At 46.5% G+C, this 17422-nt stretch overlaps 1 long non-coding RNA gene across 2 annotated transcripts in view; it reads right to left on the bottom strand.

Moving 5' to 3' along the window:
• Positions 1–17422, bottom strand: part of LOC144141139 (uncharacterized) — a 95137-nt gene that overhangs the window by 54343 nt on the left and 23372 nt on the right. For both annotated transcript variants that reach the window (XR_013316446.1, XR_013316445.1), the window contains exon 4: positions 15569–15664. This is a non-coding gene — a long non-coding RNA (uncharacterized LOC144141139). The remainder of the gene's footprint in view (positions 1–15568; positions 15665–17422) is intronic.

Here is a 17422-nt window from a genome sequence, read left to right as displayed (position 1 = left end):
AGCGCGTCCGGAAATTCAACACGTGGGACGACGCAGAGACGTTCCGGCATGTTTTTTTTTACTTGGAAGATTCGGCTCGCACTTGGTTCGAGAACCACGAGAGAGAGAGAGAGAGAGAGAGAGAGAGAGAGAGAGAGAGAGAGAGACGGCTCTTTATTGAAAAAGCAGAGAGTTTTGCCGGCGTTTGTGATCACCTACATGCTTCTCTGCTAGGGGTCGGGTCACTCCTTGACAAACTGGGCTCAGTTAAAAAGCGAGTTCACTAAGACCTTCACTACGATTGTGCGGAAAGAAAGAGCCGCCCTTTTGTTGGAAACGCACACGCAAGACCCCAAAGAAGAAGTCGTGATCTTCGTTGAGGAGATGAAGCAGCTATTTCGCCGTGCGGACCCAGAAATGACGGAAGAAAAGAAGTTGCGCTTCTTAATGCGCGCAGTCAAGGAGGAACTGTTTGCTGGACTTGTCCGAAATCCGCCCAAAACCATCGCCCAATTCGTGACCGAAGCCAGCACCATTGAGGAAGCCCTCGAAATGCGCGCTAAGCAGTATGACTGCAACTTTGTTGGCGCGGCCAATGCGAACGACTTTGGCAGCACGTGGATCCCGGCCGACAGCCTACGCGAGATTATCCGCGCAATAGTGAGAGAGGAGCTGCAGAAACTTCTCCCAACGCTGCCGCCGCAGCCACAAGTCGCTTCCCTCACCGACGTGATTAGAAAAGAAGTGCAACAAGCGTTGGGAACTTCTACGCCGTCCGAGGTACCCCGAGAGCCACAAGCTGTGACATACTCCGCGGCTCTTCGTCGACCCCGCCCTGCTTCAAGAGGCCGTCAAGAGACCCCGCCGTACCGCCACCCACTTTAACCCGCCCGACCTCCGCTAGCCCGAAACCAGATGCCGAGGAAGACGGACGTATGGCGAACTCTCAATAATCGTCCTCTGTGCTACCACTGCGGAGAGGCCGACAACATCTACTGTCGCTGCCCGTACAAGAGACTCGGACTGCGTGGTTTCTCCGTCGACGCACCTCGCCCTCTTCCGGGCCAACGACCACGTGAGATCGACGAGTATCTATATGAAACCAGCCGTGGCCCAACGCGTTTCAACCGTTCGCCGTCGCCCTACCGATACCAATCGCCGAACCGCCGTAGCAACGCTGACTTCGCAAGTGGAAGGTCTCCCAGCCCACGCGGGGGAAACTAAAAGCAGCAACTTCTGGAGGTAAAGTTGCTCTACGGCGAAAAACAGGAAAACCTCCAACGACGAAAGGACGCGCCGAAGACAGTGATTCACGACATGCCCTCATCCCGACGACCCGACCTAACACTGACGAGACTCCCGAACACGACGACAGCTATACGCCGCGACGCTTACCCGACCTGACCGAGACGTCCGCACAGAAGACGTCGACAACGACGACGCACAGTGTCCAACCGTCAACACGCACAAACCGAGAGGCGACGCCCCCACGCACCCGGAACTCGAGGAAGGCGGCATCCGACGTGAATGTGTCCATTGACGGTTTTCATGTAGTCGCCCTCGTAGACACGGGAGCCGACTAGTCCGTAATGAGCGGACCATTTGCGTCTAAGCTGAAGAAAGTTATGACCAGATGGGATGGTCCGCTCATACGCACAGCAGGAGGCCAGCTCGTGATGCCAAGTGGAGCGTGCACATCGCGCGTCACGATAGACGGCACGACGTACCCTGCGGTGTTTGTCGTTTTGCCCAACTGCTCCTGTGACGTAATTCTCGGAATGGACTTTTTGACGGGCAACGGCGCAGTAATCGACCTGCAGACGAAGTCGATAACTTTTTCCTCCGACCACTCTATGACGTCGGAATCGAGCTCCGAACACCGTGCAGCTGTAAGGATCACCGATGGTCACGTCACCCTGCCACCCCACGCAAGCTTGATGATCACCGTCTACTGTGAAGGTGCTGCTCCCGATGTCGACGCTATCGTGGTTGCTATCGTGGTTGCCAAAGGTTGCTTCTTGACCGCGGTGTGTCTGTCGCAAGAGGCATTGCGCGGTTTAAGCAGCGAAAATCCCACGTTTTGGTCACCAATTTCACCGAGGAGTACAAACATTTAAACAAGGACGCTGCGATTGCGTTCGTCGAAGAAACGCAACGAGCAAGGGACGTGATAGCAGTCGCCGACTTTGAACGCGCACCCGACGATACCTTCAAGCTTCCGCACCCCTTCGACGTGAATCCGGCGCTACCGCAAGAAGAAAGGAACAAGTTATCGGCTTTGCTGCGTCGCTACAGCGAGTGTTTTGCGTCGAACTCAAAGTTACGTCAAAGACCTCTGGCGAAGCACCGGATAATAACCGAGGATGGAGCCCGACCCACCCGACAGTCACCGTACCGCGTCTCTTCACACGAGCGCGAAGCCATCCGCACTCAAGTCGACGACATGCTCAACGACGACATTATACAGCCATTGAAAAGTCCGTGGGCTGCGCCGGTCGTACTCGTGAAGAAAAAACACTGCGCACTGAGGCTCTGCGTTGACTACCGGCGATTGAACAAGATCACCAAAAAGGACGTGTATCCCCTGCCACGAATCGATGACGCCCTCGACCACCTCTGCCACGCAAAGTACTTCTCATCGATGGATCTGAAGACAGGCTACTGGGAAATTGAAGTGGACGAGAGAGATCGAGAGAAGACTGCATTTATAACCCCGGAAGCCCTATACGAGTTCAAGGTGATGCCTTTTGGGCTATGCACGGCAACAGCAACGTTCCAAACACTAATGGACACATGGACACTGCGCTAGCTGACCTGAAGTGGCACACCTGCCTCGTATACCTCGACGACGTTGTGGTATTCTCCCGGACTTTCGACGAACACCTCGCAAGGTTGCAGTCGGTACTCGAGGGCATCCGTCCGTCGGGGTTAACGCTGAAGCCTGAAAAGTGCCGCTTCGCGTACGAGGAACTGAAGTTTTTGGGCCATGTCGTCAAAGCCGCGGGAGTCTTGCCTGACCCGGCGAAAACTTCAGCCATAGCGAACTTCCCAAGGCCGAAAGATAAGAAGGGCGTGCGCAGATTTCTTGGACTGTGCGCATACTACCGGCGCTTCGTCGCAAACTTCGCACGAATTGCAGAGCCGCTCACGCGCTTGACGAAAGATAGGACCCCTTCCTGCTGGGAAGACGACCAAGAAGAGGCATTCTGCGAGCTGCAAAAACACCTGCAAAGGTCACCCGTGCTCGCTCATTTCGACGAGAAGGCCGAAACGGAAATACACACGGACGCCAGTGATATAGGCTTGGGTGCCGTCCTTGTCCAAAAACAAAGCGGGTGCGAAAATGCAATCGCCTATGCCAGCCGTGGTCTTTCGAAGGAGGAGAAAAACTACTCTGCCGCCGAAAAAGAGTTCCTGGCTATTAAATGGGCCATTTCAAAATTTCGCCCTTACGTGTATGGCAGACCGTTCAATGTTGTAACAGACCACCATGCGCTGTGTTGGCTCGCCAATTTGAAGGACCCCTCTGGTCGTCTTGGGCGGTGGAGTTTGCGCCTGTACTCGAGGGCATCCGTTCGACGTTACAATCGTCTACAAATCCAGCAGGAAACACTCCGACGCCGACTGCCTGTCCCGCGCCCCTGTCGACCCACAACCACAAGACTCCGATGAAGACAGCGCGTTCTTCGGGGTTGTTATGGAGAGCCACCTAGCCGCCCAACAGCGTGCCGACCCGGACTTGCGCGTAATGATCGAATACCTCGAAGGACGAAACGTCGCCGTGCCTAGAGCGCTCAAGCGGAACTTACCAGCATTCAGCCTCAAAAACTCCGTAGTCGTAAAGAAGGATTTCACCCCCGGAACAAGAACGAATTATCTACTTGTCATCCCCGCAGACCTTCGTGACAAAATTTTTGAAGCGTCCCACGACGACCCGTCTTCTGGACATCTCGGCACAGCTCGCGCTATTGCAAAAATTAAGGCGAAGTACTTCTGGCCCCGCCTTACATCCGACGTCACCCACTACGTTCGGAGTTGCGGTGACTGCCAGCGACGAAAAACGCCGCCGACAAGACCCGCCGGGCTTCTGCAACCGATCACCGTCCCGTCGAGGCCATTTCAATAGATTGGAATGGACCTTCCAGGCCCGTTCCCGACGTCACGATCGGAGAACAAGTGGATTGTCGTAGCGACAGACTACATCACGCGCTACGCAGAGACCACCGCTCTTCTGCGGGGGACGGCACAAGAAGTCGCAAACTTCTTTATAAACCAAGTTGTGCTGCGACATGGAGCTCCTGAAGTCCTAATCACGGACCGAGGGACGGCCTTTACCGCGGAGCGGAGGCAAGGAATCTTTCGCTGCAGCAACACGGATCACCGAAGAATGACGGCGTACCACCCCCAAACGAACGGACTAACGGAACGTCTGAACAAGACGATTGCGGATATGCTGTCCATGTACGTCGACGTTGAACATAAGACTTGGGACGAAGTCCTCCCGTATGTCACGTTTGCGTACAATACAGCGACGCAGGAAACTACGCAGATGACACCTTTGGAGCTTGTTTCCGGAAGACGGCCGACTACGATGCCCGACGCCATGCTTCCGCATGTAGAAGACGACGACCTCAACGTCGACGTCCAAGGATACCTTCAACGTGCGGAGGAGGCCCGCCAGCTCGCTCGGGTTCGTATAACGGAGCAGCAGGTGGTGGATGCCGGCCGCTACAACCTCCGACGCCGAGACGCCGAGTACCAACCAGGGGATCGTCGTGGGTTTGGACTCCCATTCGACGACGCGGACTCAGTGAGAAGCTTCTTCGACGTTATTTCGGCCCCTACCAGATTCTACGACGTGTTGGCCAATTAACCTACGAAGTGATCCCCAGTGGTGATTCAGGCACATCACGACGACGCACGCGACCCGATGTCGTCCACGTGGTTCGCCTCAAACCGTACTTCGCAAGACGACAAGCTTTTTTGTTGTTGTTGTTTTGCTGTTGCTGTTTGTTCGGACGGTCGTTTTATTTTAGCGTCTGTTTTAACATCTGTTATTTTAACATGGATTAACCTGTCCTGGTAAGAATCCAATTTTAAGCGTTCGGTAATTTATATCATCAGGAAGGAAATCTATTTGGCATACCATAATGCCGCGAACCATGTACGGGTTTGTTTATTTATTGTTTGTTTTTAATGCCCGGCTGCGCCCGGCTCTGTTATCTGTGTCCCATGCGAAGCGTGTGTTCCATTCTTTATTTTTATGCCGCACGGGCTATCTCATTCAGATAAGCAGAGCGTTTCGCCCTAACGCCGCTAGCCCAGAATAATCTTCTGTGATCTACAATGTTCTGGATGCGAATCGACGGTTCCAGAAACTCTCGCGCCGAAAGATAAAAGTCTGCACAGCAGAAGCCGTGGCATTCGATTCTGCGACGCTCGCCGACGCACGTACGTCACTTTGCTGACCGCTGCTTCACCGCCTCTGTATTAATTTCAGTTGTTAGGGGAGCACAAGTTCGCTCCAATAAACTTGTTTCTTTTCCAAACAGCTGCGTCGTCTTTGGCTTCGTGACAATATATTACACAATACATAGCTCACGAAGTCCCACTAATAACCAAAAAATGATTTCAAAAAGCTGTCAAAGAAAATTGTTAAATACGCAGGTGACACCGTGATGACCTTGGATATTTTAAAAAGAGAGGGGGGGATATTGTGCTGGAAAAGCTTGCTGCACTGTTTTTAATACGCTTAGAAATTTTAAGGGGTCGCAGCCTGAAGAAACATCATCATAAATCTGATATTCTCATTCACAGAACAGGAGACGCCAAACACCTTAAGAACACCAGCCTGATAAGTCTTCTCTCAGCTGTATACAAGGTATTCACCAAAATAATTGTAAAAGGGCTGCGAAGTGAAAATGAATTTGTGTTTGCCTTATTTTATATGCTGATACAACCTTTTCAGAACACAATGCCAAATATTTCAGTAGTGCATTTCCTCGGGAATTGACGAAACGCCTTTGATTGTGTTGTTTTCAGGCACATCACAAGCGACCGTGCAATATCGGCGGAAGGCAGAGCACCTTGCAGCGACTTTATTTTGTGAACGTTCTAGAGTTAAACGCGCCGTGTGTATTTGACATTTTCGACCTGGAAACTCCATATCTTAAAAATGATGCATCCTTTATAACTTGCCGGAAATAGTTTCACTCAATGCCCCTGTCGTACGGACCAGCTTGAGTTGTCAGAGCAGATTTTTTCATTTAATTTCCTGCAGCGCCAAGATGGCATTATAGCAGGGGGAAATTGAACATGTGGTCATATACATGTGTTAGTCAGGCTACAACACATCGCTGAACATCGTCACAAATACAAAAATAACAACAGAACTACAAGTCTAACAGATACTTACTAAAAAGCGCGTCAGTGGTACAATCAACTATAGAACTTGGCAACTTATTCCACAAACTAATGGTGTGAGTAAAGAACGAATCTTTGAAAACATTTGTACGGCAAGGTATTTCGCGAATTTTCCAACTATGGTCACGCCGTCTAGATACGAAATGTGTGGTAAACTGAAAGATGTCAGGATCAATGCCAGTTTTTTTTTTAAATAGATACGATAAAGCAAATTAAGTTTGACATGCTGCCTGCGTTCTTTCAGGGGTTCCAAGTTAAGCTGGTTTTTAACTAATGTAACACTGGATGGGAAATTGTAATCACCCGTGGCAGAACGGGCGGCACGGTTCTGTACAGGTTCTAACATTTCGCATAAGTACGCAAGTTGCGGGTCCCAAGCGGCGCACGCATACTCCATGATGGACCTTACGTGGGTGAAATAAAGGAGTTCTTTCAGTTTAGGAGGGGCAGCCCTGAAATTGCGCCGAAGAAAGTTAAGCGGTCGGGAGGCAGAAGAACAAACATGTTCAACCTGTCTTTTCCAGGAGAGGTTGGAAGAGAAGTAAATGCCGAGGTACTTATAATCTGTAACTGTGTTAAGGGGTACATTGTCAAGAACATATTTCGACAAAATGGGTTTACGACTGCGCAAAAAAGTAATGTGCTGACATTTCATTGCATTCAACGTCATTATCAATTTTTTACACCAGCGCTGAATTGAATGTAGATCGTTTTGAAGATGACATGTATCGTGCAAACTAGTTATACGGTGATAAATGATACAGTCGTCAGCATACAGACGCACTTTGCAGTTAAGATCAGCTACAATGTCGTTGATAAAAACAAGAAAAAGCAGAGGCCCCAGGACAGACCCCTGCGGAACACCGGAAGAGACACTCACTGCATCAATTTGGCACCCACGCAAAACAACGCGCTGCGTGCGATTTTACAAATAAACCCTTATCCATTGTATTACATTGCAGTCTAAGCCAAGAAAAGATAGTTTGTGTAAAAGCAAGGCGTGAGGAACACAATCGAAGGCCTTCTTAAAATCTAAAAATACACAATCTATTTGTTCGTTTTGGTCTAATGAGGAGAAAATGTCATGACTAAATTCAACCAATTGAGTCGTACAGGAAAAGCCAGCCCGGAAACCATGTTGACAATTTGTAAAATAATTATTGATTTCTAAATGTTTAATTACTGCACTATAATATATGTGCTGAAGAATTTTTCCGCACACGCTAGTAAGAGAAATGGGCCTATAATTTTAATAATTTTAATAATTTAATAATTTAATTTTAATAATTTCAATTATAATTATATATAAGATGTAGTAAAATTATAACCTGCAGGTTGTGTTTACTCCGTTTTCCTGATGAAGTGCACGTGATTCTAACCAATTATCTTCGGAATCACTTTTTTCTTTTCAATCCGCACAGAGGCGTTAAAGAAAAAAAAAGTATATTAAACACTGCTCCACTGAACGATTGAACTTGCGGGCACCGGGCCAGCACGCATTGAATTCAGACGCTTTGGCCGCTTGACATCGTAAGTAAAAGGTGCGCCCTGTTACAAACTGCAACAAAAGTCAGCTCGGTACTTGCAGAGAAGCATTCTTGTTTGTTTTTAGGCATTTTTATCTAATTATACCTCTAACGTCCAAGTAACAGTGGAACGTTTACGCAGTTACCCACAGGCCAAGAAACTCAGTTCAGAAAACAACGTCAACCTTATTTAATTTTAAAGGAATGCGGTCGAACATTGGGTTGGCAACACTCGGCGACGCCTTATATCACTGCTTCTTGCTGGTTATATCACGCTTGAAGAGAAAAATCCGGGTTGATTTTAATTTCTGGCTTCTAGAACGATCCATCAATAAACGTGTTCGGTTAGCTAATGTCGATTTTAAGCTTTGGGTCATTTATCTCGTCATATCAGAAAGGCAACGTTGGCATGGCACAGATAAGCTGTACACTAGTGCAAAACCCCTCACGAGGCACCTTCTGTAATCTTGGTGACAGTATTGTTGGCGACACCGTGGACCGCGAGCCCGGGTGCTCATGTTGTAGTCTACTGTTGCCAGAAGTTTTAAGTTGAAGGGCTGGAACTACAAACGCAGGCCGTCGGAGACGTGGTCAAGGTCCGGCGGATGGGCTCCCTGTCTGTTTACCTAGCAGAGAGCTCCCGGACCTTTTTCGCCATCAGAGTGCATTGAGCGAAAGAAATACCCCCGTCCCCGGATTTTTCAATATCGCATGGTTTTTTCTGTATCTCCCTAATACAATAATCGGTCCCCAAAAGTGGCAGCACAAAACTACTTCCTAAAGCTAAATCAGAACATTTCCACAAGTTTCTTGCCATTCATTCTAGAAACCATTTCTGTTGCGAAGACCTATTTCATTCGGTTGGAGAAATGTGTCGAGTCTATTGTTGTGTCAGCCTTTGATGTCAGGAAACGCGCATCAGGTGATGTACTGATCGAAGTAAAAATTGAAAAAATCAGAGTGAGAACATATTGAAGCCGACCACATCGCCTTACTTGACTGACACTGTGACGCCACACCAAACCCTTAACTCCTGGCAAGCAGTCATATCAGAGAAAGATCTAGTGTGAGAAAGAGGTGTATCTGGTTAAGGCACTCCGGCCTCAAGGAGCAACTGCAGCGAAACGAAAGGTAATCCGTAGAGCGAATAAAAAAGTCTGACAAAGCACATAATCCTTACGTTTGAACGCACAATGCAACCAGAAAAGGTTGAAGTGGGTTTTCCCAGCTGCAATGTACTACCGTATGTGCCAAATCCGAGGCACTGCTTTACGTGCTAGCAATACGGACATGAAATCCTATCATCCAGAGAAAAGTTGACATGTGCTAAATGAGCCGAAATTGATCATTTATGAGAAAATTGGGAAAACACCACTCTCAAGTGCTCGAATTGCCGCGGACCACATGATTCTTATTCGCGTGCATGTAAAACTTTCAAACAGAGAAGGAAAGCATTCATATAAACGGGAATAAAAATATCACCTTTGCAGGAACGCCAAAAGCAGAAGGTGCGTTCGGCGATATCGTGCCCAGGCGCTGGTTTCCGGGGGATGGGGCGCCGTTTGGTCAGCCCGGCAACACAGTGCAGCCCAGTTGCTGATGTGTTGCTGTCCTGTCACCCGGTTGGTCATTAGCTGCTAACTCTATGACCCCTGCAGGGGAGGCGGTGGACCCGTCTTTTGTCCGACTGCCTTCGGCAGTCCAGGCTAAATTGGGTGACTACAGTGAATGCGGGAATTGGCATTGCCGCTGGTAGCTCGACCGCTGTCACAGATTCCTCTCCACCGGCCCTAGGGATGCCTGAGGGTATTGAGAAGATGGATACTGGAGGGCCCGCAGCAGCGCCCATCCAAGCCGTACCGCCTGGCCCGCCCGCGGCGCTCCCGACGCCTGCGAAAACGGTGGCAGCTGCAACCAATGGAACCGGAAAGGGTGCCAAGTCCAGGGGGCCCTGTCCGGCGGACACCCCCGGAATTCCGATGAGGAAATAGACGTACGACCGTTCCTGCCTGCATCACAGCATAAGGAACGGGCTGCGGTTTCCAAACCAACAGAAAAGCCCAAAAAACCCGCTCCCAAATTGCAAGCTCCGAAAGACAAAGTATGAACACACAGACACACACGTTCCAGTAGCTCCTAAATGTACGTAATGTGATAGACTAACACACTCGCACAACACTTCCTACACATGAGTCGTTCTGCACACTACACAAACACTTTCATGCAACACAAATCATCTGCAGAAAAGGCACCCGCACGTGACAAGAACACATCAAAATCTGAATATAATTTCGAATTTGCACTCCATGAGCTGAAGATTGCTCTTGCCACTTGTAAGCCTTCAGCTGCAGGGGCAGACAACATTGCATACACTAATATTCAACACTCCACGCACACACTCTTGAAATACTCCTACACATATACAACTGAATATGGATATCGGGGCACTTACAAGTCTTAGGAGAGATGCTATATTTGTGGCTTTTCTGAAAGAAGAGAAGGACCATTCTCCCTCAAGCTATAGACCCATTTTCCTGACAAGCTGCCTGTGCAAGCTTTCCTAGAAGATGATTAACCGGAGGCATATGCGCATTGTTGAATACAATGGTCTTCTCGTACGCTGTGAAAGTCGAGCCCCCTGCCATCGCAATTTTTGTGCTTAGTGTCTAGCACGAGGCGCTACGAAATATTTCTTTATACACCACACACCCTCATACCTGTGACAACCTCAACAGCGCCCTTCGTGCCCATCCTCCCCACAAGATAACGCTTGTATGGGTCCTCGGCAACGCCAAACTTCTACAGAAATGCTCGAGCGCACAAACATACCCGAGTGCTCTCTCCGGCTTCGTCCATGTTGTGGCCACATGTGTACCACCCTTGCACTGAAAAGATTTCACATCAGGCACGCCGACAGCATCTCTGCGCGCTAAGCGCAAGCTGGCAATGTTTTCCGGTCCCCTACTTCACGCTCTCCCGTGAAGCCACATCTGTGGTCTGGCAAATACAAACCTGCTGTCTTATCACTCCATCCTCTGTCCACTACATACAAGGTATGCTCTCGCGTCCAACTTACCCTACACCCAACTGCCCCTCCTACGATCAGTACGGAAGCTTTACTGGGAGTGCAATCCACCAGACAAACCACCACACCTGCGTTCCCCCATCGCTTCCTGGGAGGACTGGTTGAATCCGGGTCCTGGCGCAGATGTCAAACCGAAGCGAGTATTTCTGGCGGTGCACTGCCTTCTGGTTAGTGCGAACTTCTTGGAGTTCTAAGGACCAGCCGTCTTCTAATGAAGAGACTCTGGCACGACGACCCGGGCTTGCTCTGTTTAAACAATAAAGTTTTCTGTCTCTCCCTCTTTCCCGAGAGAGATAGAGAGAGAGAGAGAGAGAGAGAGATAGTTTCCAGGGCAGGCTTCCGGGCAAGGTTGTCCACGAATGATCAATTTGTTCCATTACCATCGTACGTTAAAGATGCCTTTACACACCAACAGTACTGCATGACCGTATTTTTGAGATCTAAAAAGCATGTGACGCGGCATGGCGTTACGGCATTCTCGATGACCTAAAATCCTATGGTGTAACAGGTAGCACATTGAACACTCTTGAAATTTGCTTGTCCAAACCAACGTTTTGTGTCAGAGTCGGATCCGCACTTTCAAAAGTTCCTATTCAAGAAATTGGGGTCCCTCAAGGTGCAGTTTTGAGCTGCACGTTATTTATGGTCAAGGTGAATTCTCTGCGAAAAGCATTGCGTCTATCTATTTCCTATTTAGTGATGTGGATGATGTACAAATATCTTTTAAATTTTGTAAAATATTCATATGTGAAAGTCAAGTCCAGCTTGCCGTAAACGTTCTCGCTGGGCAGACGAAAATGGTTTCATAATTAATCCCGCGAAAAGTGCCTGTGTCGCATTCTCAAGGAGACGCGGAGTAAGGCCCGTTCCTGAAATAAATCCAATGGTGACCCAATCCGGTTCAAAGAGAACACACGTTTTTGGGTGTGGTGGTGAATGAAAAACTCACATACATCTCTCACATCAAACAACTCCAGCAAAAATGTCTAAAAACCATTAATGTTCTCAAAGTCGTTTCTAATTAATCACACGGTGCAAATAAACAACCCTACTGCCCTTTGGAGCACTTTGGTAGGGTCTCGTTTGGATTGCGAAAGTGTTGTGTATTGGTCGGGCACAAAAAACCGCACTAAAAATGCTCTATCTAGTGCTGAGCTTGAGGCTTCTGCTCTCGTGTGGTGATTTCGCACAAGCCCTGTCCCAAGCATGTATGTGTATTGCAACCAATTGCGTCTACAGTACCAACAAACTTATGTTGATATTTTATATGCTTGTAAAATCTCATCAATTGACAAACCCCCATTTTAACCTGGTTTTATGGATACATCCAAATCCCAGCTATTTTAAAATCTCGCATTCATATCTTTTTCCTTCTCACAAAGAGTGAGATAAGAGTCGGCTTTACTTAATGTCTCCATTTTAGAGACCTCAAAGTCATCTAGTATTGATTTTATAGCAATATAGGACGTTTGCACTGTGTCGTGTTACTTCTCTTTCATCCGATTTGACAAAAATGGGGTTAATGGGGTAAGGTTAGGAGAGGCCACACGTATACAACACACGCCCACCTACTCACTGGATCAACAAGACCCATGTTCAGCGGGGGTGGAGAGGGCGTACCCGTAATCCACATACTCATTCAATGCAAGCCACTTGAAACAACACGACTCATACACTTCCCACAACTATGCACATGACATATTCCGCAAATCCCGTCGTACTTTTTAGTACACGGCCTAATGTTTGCAATCAAACGCTTTCTTGAGATTCTTACCGACATAAAATTTCTACATCTCATTTCTTATCATGCAAACTGACAACTTGGCCCGTTATACCAGAAATCTTCATTACGCTGTGACACGTTGTGTATTTTTACTTCAATTCTTTAGCTCTGCATTCATGGGAATTCCATGAAATGTCTTTTGTTTGGCACTCTTTGACCTAAGTTGCCTTGCGTCAATAGAATCAAAACATCATCACCAGACTAGTGCGAAACAGCGTAAACTGTTTACAAATGTTTTTTTAAACATTGTTTAAAAGGCATGTGCAACTCCTCCACATTGTTCGCTGGGGTTGGACATGTGGATCTGTCGAATCATACATCAGATAGTTCCCGTTCAGTTGCGGGAAAATTTCACCACTTCACCAATGTTGTAGCTCTACCTAGACCAATACGAGCCCACTCTATGCCGACATGTCGTGCAATGAAGGCGGAGCTATGATTGCCTTCGCGAGCTCAAATCACTTCACGACTTAAGGAAAGTCTCTAAAAATATAGCTGCATTTTCCTACCTAAGTGCGATTATTTTGAGACGAGATAGTTTCGTAATAGTTTGTTGGTCAAGGTTTAACCGTTTCATTTACAGACAAAGCACAATGTATTTTTTTCAAAACCTCATCACCGCCAATTTACCTCAATAATTAACAGCCTAGATTCACTTACAACCAGCGAGCCGGCTTGTAGAAATAGATACTCAACAATGGATAGAATAAACACTGTAAATCAAGTGACAGAAAATCGTCAAAGTACAAGACACCTCTTTGCATGGTATGCACAGACTAGGAAAGAGCTTTTGACTGAGTGAGCCCCTCAGGATTTCTTAAGCATTTGAAGAACATCAACAGAGGAAATTTAGATAAGACGCCTAGACGACATGTATAAAACATGTACCGGCACAATATTCTTTCACAGGCCAAGGGGCAAATTCATGTTCCGCAATGGCATACGACCGGGTGATAGAGAGACAGTTGCTTTATTTGAAGAAAAACGAAGGTCTACACACCCGATAACTGCGTTTGGGATTGAGGGCACCTCAATTAACACTGAGTCTCTCGACAAAGTTGTTCACTCCTCGTCCGGGGTTGGATGAGGTGGGTATTCAGGAAGCTGAATTGGGAAAACTAAGTGTAAAAAGAGAGTACTTGTGCCGTTTGATGTTGGCGAACAACCTAGTTTTACTTCAACAAATATAAATTTTCGTTAATAAATATAAGCTGTGTGTGTGGCTCAAAATAAATATAAAAATCCCACTTAAAGATCAAGACCATTTAGAACGCGCCCTTTTCAGTATATAGAACGAACCGCTAAGTTAAGTGCAAGAATATTACAACCTTAGTCAGGTACTTATATTCCCCACTCACCACGACCGCGACAAAAGGACCAGCGAAGAACAGATATATGACGGGGTGCAATCGGCAAACGCTCCCAAAACAATAAAAAGTCAGCTACATCTATCGCTTAGGTTGAGAGCATCCAACACATTTGTTCTGACAGTGATGGCGTATCGAGCGAACATTTGGCGCGTTAATAAAAAACACTTGGGAGGAAGCATTGGTCGCCTAAAGCCGCAGTGAAAAAAAAGGATGATAGGAGCTACCTTAACCGAGACGAAACAAGCTTTCCGGATCAGAGAGCAAACTCCAGTCGATGCATAGTTTAAATTTTGAAAAAAAACAACGGTCCTGTGCTGGCCATAGGCAAAGTGATAACCGGTGGTTAACGATGGTGACAGGGTGGAAACAGAGAAATAGGTCTAGAAGGAGGAGGTCAGTTACGCGATGCAGGGATGAAATATGAAGATTCTGGGGCAAAGAATTGGCTCAGCGGCGTGAGACAGGAGCGATTGGAGGTTGATGAAGAGGACACCATCTTGCAGTGGACCTATTCGACTGTTGATGAAGATGATGACTATGGCGACGTTTCGAGACACATAGCACGTAAGCAGTTTGGCGTGTTCCAACGAACTCTTGAGGCACTGCATTAATAAGTTGATCACACTTTCGCCCCAAAAAGAGCCCCACTTTTCCTGTTTTTTGAAAGAAGCTACGAGAGACAAGTGTCCGCGCATTCGCCAGATTTTAGCACAAATGGTTTTGGTTAGATCCGTCCGTCACGCCATGAGGATCAGCCACGCTGGTAAAAATGGCGAGCTCATTAGGGTTTAAAAGGACCGCGGAATTTGGCATCCGAGCTGTTGAACTGTCTTTGCACCTACCAGGGCACATCTGCAAGAAATTGTTTCTGCGCCGCTAAAGCATGCATTATTGAAGAACAGTTAGAAAAAAAAGTGAACAATTTGGTTTGCCATTATTACATGCCCTATACAATCCACAAGGTGTGCCTCTAATGATGTTCGCCCATTAGGTTCATTTGTTTATGCTCAATACCTTGGTCCTATCTTTCAAGGGCACTTTAGTTGAAACTGATTTTGAGTGAATTAAATCGACAAAAATTTGGTTCTCTCTGCCATTTTGTCCCAGAAATCTCTACGAAGAACTAATAATATTGCAGATTACCATTATTGCAGATGTTTTTGCAGATAGCAAAAACAGATTGCAGATTGCAGATATTGCAAATGGCAAAAAATAATATTGCAGATGTTTTTCAACTTGCAAATTCTACCGCTTTACCATCCTATGAGTGGCAATACGTTATTCTATGAAACATAACTACGTTTCCTTGCCAGAAGTTCATGAAGAATTGTTTCTAAAGCGACATAGCAAAATCACAGAAAAACTAAACAACAATAACTACAATTTCAGTAAAATCGCTTACAGTCAATGGAGGGCCACCACATGGAGTAAAATACACCGCATATGTTTTTGGGTGACGAATAAACGAGAATATCCAAGCGGACAAGCGTGGCGTAGACTGCAGGCAAAAAAATGTCAGATGTTTGTATTAGGTGCGAAATTCATCAAAAATGGGTCAGCAAAATAAAGTACAATATATTTTGACAACAAAAACACTTTAGAGGCACCATGAACATGGATTCAAGTTGTTCCATTATTTTTTCTCGCTCAGCACTCACCTATTGGCAAAAAATAAATAAAATACTAATGTTATACAACTAATTTCTCAAGAAATACAGTGTTTTTAACAGTTTCTTTCTGTCAGACTAAATGGGACCTCAATATTTAAGCAGAAAAAAAAACAATTTGTTCAAGTGCTTATTATACACAAGATAGATTTTGTAAAACTTAAATCACTGCACGAAAACAAATCGCCGTTATGCGTATGGTTCTTCCAGAGACCCGAAAATATTTATTTTAGCGTTTTACAAAAATAGTTTATTATTCCAATATTACATGCTTGAGGGCGAATAGGAATAATGTTAGAAACTTCCAACAACACTGTTTTCCTTTAAAAACTTGCTCTGAGATTAGCGCGGAGGGTATTAACGTGGTCATGTTATTTGGCTTTTCTTATTTCCTTGAAGAATTCAGCTACTTTGTTAGCATTAATAAACATATCGTTTGATTGTATACGTTGGGTTTGAAAACCTGTCCAGAGGCAGCAATGTGGTACAGGAATATTTTCGATCCTTACTACTCTTTCATGAAGGCCCTATTTTTCCCATAGATTTCTGAAAACCGGACGAAGAGCGTAACTTTGTTATTGCAATCCCGGAATGTTTGAAGGCTCAAAGTTGTGTATACTGGTGTGAAGTCAGTTAGGTAATTGCATAAAACTGGCTTGCTTAGATTTTTGAGACTTTTTGCAGGGCAGCTTTTGAAGACTGCACGGGATACCACTGCTGCGGAGCATGAAGCTACAGAGAGGCCTTTTTGCATGGCCCTGAAGTACTCATCGGCGGGCTTTCACAGTGACCTAACAGCCCATTGCTTCAATTGGGAAAGACGTTATGAGCGATATTTATTCAGGAATGCGTTTTGATGAGATCAAACGTGACCACTGCTATGCAGAGCTTGCGCCCGCCATAAAGAAAACTCAACAAACAACCATGCAACGAACGAGAGATACTAGTAGATCTCCGTTTGCGCCGGTCTGCGGGCGTTTCGCTGTAATTGCTTCGAGAAGTGAACAAACTGCTGTTTTGTTGCGGCCCTACTTCAGAGCATTATGCTGCTGCTGCCAGAAAGACCAAACTTCTGCACAATTTAAGAACTTTCAACGTCGTTTTACTCACAGATAGGTCTTCAGAGATTTCAATGATTAGGAACCCCTCATACAGTAAGAAATTTGGAGAAACTCACCTATAAATACTCAATTCTTAATTTGTGTGCGCTTCCGCTGCAGCGTGCCTCCATTAAGGCTAGCAAGGTGAGACCAAAAAATTACTGCTTCGCTCTTTCGTCCATGCGAGAAGAGACTATTTTAACGTCGGCGAACACTAATATGTTGCGGCCGTTTGCTAAAAGTGCTTTTCCACATCCAATTCACGCAAGAAACAATGATCTACTGTTCTCATGTCGATCATGTCACGAAACGGTAGGAAGGGCGTCTTATGAGAAACCATTATGGGAAACCAACCAATATTCTTCCCATGCCTCGATTACTGTTACAAGGGACCCTGTGCAGAGCATGGTGTCCAGGGTCCACACGCCAAATAACGTAACCTCTTCGTTATATGGATACTTCTATCACAATGAGCAGCATTTAGATGTG

The sequence above is a fragment of the Haemaphysalis longicornis genome, unplaced genomic scaffold (assembly GCF_048455015.1).
Source record: "Haemaphysalis longicornis isolate Haplotype H1 unplaced genomic scaffold, Haemaphysalis longicornis Haplotype H1 scaffold_6, whole genome shotgun sequence".
In the NCBI taxonomy this organism is placed as follows: Eukaryota; Metazoa; Arthropoda; class Arachnida; order Ixodida; family Ixodidae; genus Haemaphysalis; species Haemaphysalis longicornis.
This window is presented reverse-complemented; position numbering and strand designations above follow the sequence as displayed.